Source organism: Canis aureus, chromosome 2, assembly GCF_053574225.1.
Source record: "Canis aureus isolate CA01 chromosome 2, VMU_Caureus_v.1.0, whole genome shotgun sequence".
NCBI classification, from domain to species: domain Eukaryota; kingdom Metazoa; phylum Chordata; class Mammalia; order Carnivora; family Canidae; genus Canis; species Canis aureus.
In genome coordinates, this window is record NC_135612.1 from 28409704 (window position 1) to 28415793 (window position 6090).

The following is a 6090-nucleotide window of genomic DNA, read 5'->3' on the forward strand; positions in this document are numbered from 1 at the left end:
AGACCAGGGATCGAGTCCCGTGTCGGGGACCCTGCATGGAGTCTGCTTCTCCCTCTGCCTGTGTCTCTGCCTCTCTCTCTCTCTCTCTCTCTCTGTCTATCATGAATAAATAAATAAAATCTTAAAAAAATAAAATAAAATACTAGATGATGTGCGTTGTGAAAAGTACTGATGTCTGTAGCCTACTTTAAAATAAATTTTGAAAAAAAATAAAGTAAATTTTGAAAAAAATGGATCAATGGGTGGAAAAGAGATAATAGGCAATAAAACATATACAGAAAAATGCTGATTGTAGAATCTAGGTGGATGGCTGTTCACTGTGCCATTTTCGACTTTTTTGTATGTTTGAACTTTTTTGTAATAAAATGTTCAGGAGAAAAACCGATGTCAAAGAGAGCAATGGTTTTCAACATTCACTGACATGGAATACAGACTATGATCGAGTTCTTGCTGCTGTCTCTCCCTATCTCGTTCACTCTCATAACCGCCTACAAAGTAATTATCATCATCCTCACTTGGTAGATGGACAACTGAGGATACTTGAGGCACAGAGAGCAGGAAATGTTTGACCAAAGTCACACAGTTGGAAAGTGTCAGGTACAGGGTTTGAACCACATCTGACTGGCTCCAGGACCCAGAGCTGCGACTGATGCACTACCCCTGGGCCCGGATGCAGATGGCTGACCCAGGCCTTGCTTTGGCTGGAAAGCAGGAGCCTTGGAGGAAAGCGGGAGGGTGCCCACATGCTGGCGCTTCCCTCCCCCGCAAATGGGTCACATGTGCTTTGGCTCTTTAGTTGTTCTTTAATGGTTAATAAACACCCAGACCTCTACTTGGGAGTTTTATTTTGGTTTTATCTTTTTTTCCCTTCATTTTAAACAAGAAGTTTATTTAAACAATAAGACATTTGACTCGAAGGGAGAACGATCTAGGATTCATTCCTTTTGGAGTAATTTATCCCTACCTAAAGATAAATTGTCTTACACACGTAGTGGCTACATGCAAAACTGGTTTAAAATTGTCCTTGGTTTTACAATGATAAGTGGAAAACACTAGAATTCTATAATCAAATAAGGTCTGCAAGGATTTTTTTTTTTTTATGTTGCTGTTTTGTTAAACAGTGAGAGCAAAATAACTTAGTGGAATATAAAGATGAGAGTGGAATGAGCATGCCACTAATGGAGAAAGAGACTATTTTCCCAGAACCAGTTATTTTACCAGTCTCATCTCCACTTGATGACGATCAAAACTTACCATGGCTATTTAGTTTTTTTTAAAATGCAGCATTCGGGACACCTGGGTGCCTTAGTGGTTAGGAATCTGTCTTTGGCTCAGGTCGTGATCCTGGGGCCCCAGGATCGAGTCCCACATCGAGCTCCCCACAGGGAGCCTGCTTCTCCCTCTGCCTGTGTCTCTGCCTCTCTTTGTCTCTTATGAATAAATAAATAAAATCTTTTTTAAAAATTAAAAGAAAAATGCAGCATGTATACCAGTTACTTGATGTACAATAAAGGAACAAGAAGGGGAAGGCAAAGGCAAAGAGATGATGCTGCAGGAGTCGGATGCGGTGGAACCAGATGGGTGTCCTAACTGTGAGTGCCCCTTGGTCTGTAGGAACGGAGTTATGGAGTCCAGCAGCAGGTGGCCCCTTGGCGGGCACCGCTGGAGCACGCCAACTGCATCTTTGCCCTCCCTGTCCACCCAGCCGGGCGTGACTGCTGCACTGATTGGCTGCCCACCAAATCAGAAACTGAGCTGCCTCCAGACAAGCCCTGTTGTTCCCAGCAGGCTTCCATTAGCTACTAAGTGGTATAAAAATGGCTCTCTGTCTTAAGCTGCACCAAGAATCAGCCAGTCCCACCAGCTAGAAACCAAAGCCATCATTGTTTCTGGGTCCTGACTTCTTCCCTGGGCTCTTTCATCAGCCCTGGCCAGCTCTGGAGTCTCAGCTGCTGCTTCACAGGGGAGGCCTTGCAGGGAGTGAGTGTCATCTCACTTTGCCTCCCATTGTCCCTGAGGAGTTGGTTCAGTCACTGGCTGAACATATGTAATATGGCAACTCTCTCCAGATCCAGTCCTCGGGGTCATTGTCCACTGCCTTGGATTTGTCTCATAGTTTGTAAAACGAAAAAAAGAAAGCATTGAAAATCAAATACTCTCACCCGTTTTTACTTCAAAGGCCCATTGAGGTGGGGACCTCCATAGCAGTATCGGGTTGGGAGTGGGATGTTATGTCACACCTGCGTGTGATTTCTCAGGAGGGTCTGGAGTCCCAGCAGAGCGGCCTGGGGGAGGCAGCCTGTGGGTGCTGGTCACCAAGATCACCCAGGCATGGTGGGTACTTGTGTTACCCAGCTCTGCGATGGCCTCAGGGCTGGCCAGAGGAGGCCATCGTTGTAGGCCTCAGATTCAGCTTGTTTGGGGTTCCTATTACTTTCCCTTCCCTCCACCTTTTAAAGGGAGAGGGAAGGCTGCTTTTCAAAACTAGAAAGGAACGAAAGCCCAACTGGATGGCTTCCCCACCAGCGTCCCAACAGCTCCCTGAGCCCACTCCCACGGGGGTAAACAGCAGGAGAAGGATGATTTTAGAAACCGGAGCCAGGGAGTAGAGAAAGAATTCCTCAAGTCTGGGCCTCTGGGTCTTCTTGGGCTTGGCCTGCATATAACCCAGAGTTCAGGCTGTCAAAGGGAGCATTTGCTTCTTTTTTGTTTTGTTTGTTTTTTAAATGTATTTTTTTTCCTAGTTTTATTAAGAAATCATTGAAATACATCACTGTGTAAGACATACAGCAGAAGGCTTGATTCACATATATTGTGAAGTGATTATCACAGTAAGTTCAGCTAATGTCCACGTGCTCACAGATATAATAAAAAGGGAAAGAAATTTCTCCTGTGATGGAAATGCTCAGGATTTACCCCATAAACAACTTTCCCATATAATCACTAGTAGTGTTAGCTATACTCACCATGTTATAATTTGCATCCCTAGTACTTACGTTATAATTGAAAGTTTGTACCTTTTGGCCACCTTCCTCCGATTCTCCCTCCCTGTACCCCTCCCCCATATTTGCTTGTTTTATTTTTTATTTTTTTAAATTCTTTTTTATTTTTTTTAAAGATTTTATTTTTTATTTATTCATGATAGACATAGAGAGAGAGAGGTAGAGACAGGCAGAGGGAGAAGCAGGCTCCATGCAGGGAGCCCGATGCGGGACTCCATCCCGGGACTCTAGGATCGTGCCCTGGGCCAAAGGCAGGCCCTAAACCACTGAGCCACCCAGGGATCCCCCATTTGCTCGTTTTAAATGTCCTGCAGGGACTCTGAGCCCAGGGGCTATAGCAGGGTCACTGCTCTAATTATGCTAGGGATGTGTCCAGGGTCGAGGCCCTACTAGACCACACAATTCCAGAACAAAGGGGGTGAGGGGTGTGCACCAGGAGCTGAACGCCAGCCTCCCTCATGCTCCGCTGGGAATATCAGCCAGCCTCTTCCCTCTGCTGTCCAAGCAATGCCTGGGGCTGAGCTGGGGGCTTCAAAGCAAAGTAACATGAGATCAGATGGCAAAGACTCTAGGAGCATGGGAAGGAATCCTAGAGATCACCACATCTAACCCTCTCTGTTTTTCTAAATTGTGGTAAAATATACATAAGTTGTCTTTTCAACCATTTATAAAAGTATTTTATTTGCTTATTTGACAGAAAGAGAGGGGGCACAGAAGTAGGCAGAGTGACAGGCGGAGGGAGAGGGAGAAGCAGACTCCTGGCTGAGCAGAGAGCCCGATGTGGGGCTTGATCCCGGGACCCTAGGATCATGACCTGAGCTGACGGCAGATGCTCAACTGACTGAGCCACCCTGACCCCCCCATTTCAACCATTTTAAATGTATAATTCAATCACCCTAAGTACGTTTACGATGTGCAGCCATCACTACTACCTACCCACTTCCAGTTGTTCATCATCCCAAACTGAAAGCCTGTGCCCACCAAACAACACAATCTTTTCTTTAATAATGAGGAAATTGGCCAGAGTTGGCTCAGTGTCATGCAGGTAGGACCAGGCTCTGTATCTTGGAATCAAGGGCTCTGTCCTTTATATCAGCTGATTTTTTAAAATAGGATGAGATTTACCAAGAACTCAATTGCTTGTTCCAATTTTAAACGGATGTTAGCAAACAAGAGTGTCCAGAAACAGCAGGCAGGACGGCGAGCGACCTAGGGACCGTGTCCCTTGTAGATGGAAGAACTTGATGACAGGGAACTCAGGACAGTTAATAGGCATTGTTTTCAAAGACTGTAAAGTATATTGTGAAGGAGAGATTCAGCTCCCCTGGATTCAAAGGCAGGCACTTGGCAGCAAGTTCATTTTAATTGGAAACAACAAAGAGCTTTTTAATAACCCAGCCAACTGCCGGAGGTGTGGAGCAGAGCCTGCGTGACCGGTGCGCTGAGCAAGCCTCCAGGCTAACTCGGAGATGCCTCCTGAGGAGCAGAGAGGTGAGGTCAGGCTCAGGACCTGCTTACCTAACCTCCCAGCGAGTTCACAGGCTCCTGGGCTGGAGTCCTGACACAAAAGGCTTTCGAAGCATTCGCAAAGGTGCTCACTGATGGTGATGCATCAGTTTACGCTGATGATGCACGCAGAGCAGTGCTCGGGTGGCTGGCCTCTGTGACTCTTCTTCCACGGCAGGCCACACACAACTTGTCATGAAATTGTATCCAGTTATGCCCCACAGATTTTAAAAACTGAAGTAAAATGGGACACATCGGAGTGCAACACACAGGGTAAGGGTAAGTATTAGGTGTTTTTCAAGAAATATTTTTGGTTACAATTTGCGTGTATGTGTGCAAGGCCCATGTAAAAGTCACATTTTACTGTGGGTTAAATTTTTTTTTTTTTTTTTTTTTTTTTTTACTGAAAAGTTTAGAAGCAAATGCAAAACAGGGGAGAGAGAGATCTGGAGTTTTAAAAATGTGTCCTAAGTTGTTGGGTCGCATGGCAGCATAGAGAGAGGACAGTCCCCCACCAGTACTCAGCCCAGTACGCGGGGAAGCTCGTGTCCGTGGGGCCACCAAGGACACCGGCTCTGGCTGGGAGCTGCACGTCTGCACCGAGGAGGAGGCATGCGGGCATATCTGACTTCTCACTACTCTTCAGTTCCCCGGAGGGACTGTAGGGAAAGTGAATTCAGATCCCCCGAGAATAACCAAAAACAAACCCTGGAAATGGGACGGGGGACGCCGAGAGTATATGTAAGAGTGTCTCTCCCACTCTTCCCAAGGATACCCACTCCTTCGTCCCCGGAACCCGGGACGCTGGCCATCCTGGGACAGACTGGGCACGTGCTGCTGGTCAGCCTGCCCGGGGCCTGTAATTAGAGGGTTGCTGCTAGGAAGCCCCAGCGGGTTTTGAAGGAACAGGCAAGTCACAGGGTGCAATGTTTTGGAACACACCGTGCAAGAGGAAGTCTATAGTTAGACCAAGGGACAGTCACCTATATCATACACACACAATGTTTTCCATTAAGGGATGCTGCTGCCAGTTGTACGGTGAATCCTTTCTATAAGGCAGGATATGTGTAATGGATCTGGTTTTGTCCGTCCAATATCCCTTCCTGACTTGGCCATCAGCATCCACCGTCGTCCACTTCCCACAGATAATTGTTCCTGTCCTGCTACCCATCCCATGTGGTTCGAGTGGGTCAGCCAATCACAGTATCTTGCCCCCTCCCCGTGGCCTCAACAATTGGCCCATGAAGAAAGCAACTGGCCCAACCCAGCCCACCCTGGGTCTTTCCCTAGGACTTATTTTAGAGCAGTAGGCAAGAACTGAGTTTTCTCATGGGGTTGCTGACCTTGGAAGCTCCGGCCCGTGCTCCTCTAGCCATGGGGAAGAAAACCACCGGCAGAGTGAGGGAACAAAAAGTCTGACGACAGCCGTGCTACTCTGGCCCATTCACCTTTGTGCTCTATCAGTTCAGTGAATGGCAATATGGGCGTGGGGGTTTGTGGTTGTGGTGGTTGAAGGGGTGGTTTGGTTTTTGCTTAAACTAGGATGAGTTGGTGTTTGAATTTCCACGTGAGAGAGTTGCAA